Consider the following 3362-nt stretch of genomic DNA (forward strand, 5'->3'; position numbering starts at 1 on the left):
GTCGTGACAAAACGCATGAAGCTTATCAAGATGATCTAGAATGAGATGCAAAGCATTCATGGGAGGAAATGCAATCATTGTGCACACAAATGTGTTGTAAATATGATCAATGCAACCACGGTGCAAAATGATGTCATAGTGAGACGGTTTATCAATAGCATGAATATGTCAATGGATGCTCAACATGTGTATGTTATCATGCAATTGATGGTGGACAATATGATCATTATGTATGAATATGCCACCAAGGAAGATCACAACAAATTTGCTAAGGAAATGCACAAGCTCATATATCATGGATGACATGGGAATACAAGATGCAACAAGGCAATCATAATGTGATGAGGACATCAATACAATTGTTACACCCACAGCCCCTGCTGCTATACATACTGGACCAATTACTAGAGCTCGTGCACGCCAACTAAATTACCAGGTACTTTCGTTTCTTGGTAATGATTCTAATGTTCATGAGAATATGATGCTGCCTAAATTGGATACATTTGTTTTGCTTACAAATGAAGGGCCTAGCTTGGAGAAGGATGAACATTGGAGCAAGAACAAGCATGGAGATGATGGCATGCGCAAGGGGAACAAGAACGGAGTTACAAGTGATGATTTCAGGACTTTGAAGCCACCATAATGGGTGCATGAAGCCTTGGACGAAATATACAAGATGCCACTTCATAAATTTCGTCCCGAGGCTATTTTAGGTGTTGCGTCACCTTATTATTGGGCCAGGCCCATGTAATTTCGAAATACATAAGTATAGGCGGGTTTTGTTTAGATTAAAAGTTCGCCATAGTTGCAACTTCGCGTACTTCGTTTGTGTTCAACGACCAGACAAAGGCGTCACAGAACCCCACCTTGATCAATAAAGCTTTCATCTTATATTCGCAATATCCAGATTGCAATCTCAGTTTCTTGCTTGTTCTTCGTTTGCTCGCAGGAAACAGACCCTCGTGGTCAGGTTGATCGTGCTCCGGCGTGGTCAATAACCTCTCGGAGTTGGTTTAGTGATTGCTAAGGCGCGACGTCCTCGCACGTTCGTAGTCGGATCGTCAAAGTCGACTGCCACCAAAGAGATATCCATCATCTCATCGAAAGACGGGACACCTTTGCCTCTATCAAGTGGTATCAGATTTCCAGGTTGCTCGGTGAGATTTTACAGTTTTTCGTAGTTTAGATCGAGTCTGTTCTTCATACCTACAGTCCACGAAAAAGCCAAAAATAATTAGGGTTAGTTCATCATATCCGAACCAATCTGAGCCTTTGCATAATCTTTTTAGGGTTTTGCTTTGTTGAATTTGCAGTTGCATCATCGTGTCTAGTTGCTGGTCTTTGCGTTAGTCTTTTAGAGTTTCGAGTTCTGGTCATAAGTTGTCACGCCGCCACCGCACCATCATCATCGCCCCTGTCACCTACCACCACCGCTCCGAATCTGTATCCATATACCACCACCAATCCGTATCCATATACCACCACCGATCCATATCCATATATTACCACCGCTGCCATATACCACCACCGCTGCCATATACCACCACCATATATCCACCACCAATCCGAGTTCCTTGCATATTAGGTGTGTTTTTGAGATCCATCTAGATTCCGATTCGTGTTTCCTTTCCGGAGTAGGTTTCGAAAAAAAAGAGTCCGGAAACCACCCTCCGTTTAGGCCCAAATATTTTCGAAAACGCATTTTTTCGAAAAAAATTCTGGCTATCCTATTTTTAGGTGTTTCTGAGTGTTTTGAGACAGGTGCCATTATAGGAAGTTTTTTTTGACCCGTTTCCAGTTTTTGGGTCCGGGCAGTCGAAAAAACGAAAAAAAAAATTTGGTCGGAAAAATTTCGTGCCCATCCTGTCAGTTTGACCTAGGAAGCGTTTTGAGACACTCGCCATTATAGTGATTTTTCGGAGAAAAAAAAGAGCGCAAAAAAAGAGCGAAAAAAAAATCCAGAGTGTGCTTTTTCCTTGTTTACGTGCAGTGCCGTGATTTTGTTAGTGTTCTAGGCTCGCGTCTCTAGCACGGTCTAGCCTAGGACCAGCACAGTACCGTCGTTGAGCGTTTATTCAACTTTGCATCTCTGAATTGATTATTGCTGACCCTTTTTGCTACCATATTATTAGCCTTCCCAGCTCCACATACATCTCTGAATTGATCGTGCGTTTGACTCTCCCTTGTAATCGCTCTATCCAAGCTTTGAGAGTTTTGACTACAACGGTTGCCGATCACCGCCTGCTGCTGGGTAAGAACTGGTAAGAATTTGAGTTTTGCTTGACGGGTTTGTGATACACCACCACCACTTCTTAGTAGTCTGTAGGATCATATTCTTGTGTGTTTCTATTTGCTGCTAACCATGGTAGGATCACAAGCCGATGAGACTGATTGGGAGAACCTGACGAACAAACAGCTACATGATAAATTTCAGCAAATGATGAGTGGACAGGTGCAAGATGTGATAAACAGATTTGATGAGGCCATGGAGAAGATAGATGGCATGGAGAAGACGTTCGAAACAAAGCTTGATAGCAAGTTTAATGAATTGCTCGCGCATTTACCACCACCACCGCCGGCTGCACCTATCGCACCTCTGCAACACCAACAACAACGCATCCTTCCGAATCAGTATGGACGAGCGAAGCGTGTTCCTATTGAGGATGGCCAAACTTCTGGTGCTGCTGTTCCTGTTATTGATGCTTCGTTGGCTCCTGCTACTGTTGCTGCTGGTACCCAGGAGGATGATGAGTATGCGGGCGATTATGAGGATGAGGTTGATCAAAATCAGAACTACGTGCACCCACCAGCACCACCACCAGCAGGTCGACCTCAGGTATATATTCGTAATGGTAGGCCTGCACCACCACCTCAGGTACGAGATGATGTGCATATTCCTAAACTGAAATTGAATATTCCACCATTTGAGGGTAGATATGTTCCTGATATATATCTTACTTGGGATTTAGAAACTGAACAACGTTTTACATGTTTACAATATACCGAGGAGAGACGGGTTGCTGCTGTTGTTTGTGCTTTCACTAGTTTTGCATGTGTATGGTGGTCTGAACATTGTAGATTATATCCTATTCCAACTACTTGGGCTGCTTTGAAAACTGCTATGCGTACGCGTTGGGTTCCACCATATTATCAACGTGAATTGCTTCAAAAATTGTAGCGTTTAAGACAAGGGAAAAATTCTATAGAAGAATATTATCAGGAATTACAAACTGGCATGATTAGATGTGGTATTGTTGAGGAGAATGAAGCTATGCTTGCACGTTTTCTAGGTGGATTAAATAGAGAGATTCAAACCATTCTAGACTATAAGGAGTATACTAATATCACTCGTTTATTCCATC

The sequence above is a fragment of the Triticum aestivum genome, chromosome 1A, assembly GCF_018294505.1.
Source record: "Triticum aestivum cultivar Chinese Spring chromosome 1A, IWGSC CS RefSeq v2.1, whole genome shotgun sequence".
In the NCBI taxonomy this organism is placed as follows: Eukaryota; Viridiplantae; Streptophyta; class Magnoliopsida; order Poales; family Poaceae; genus Triticum; species Triticum aestivum.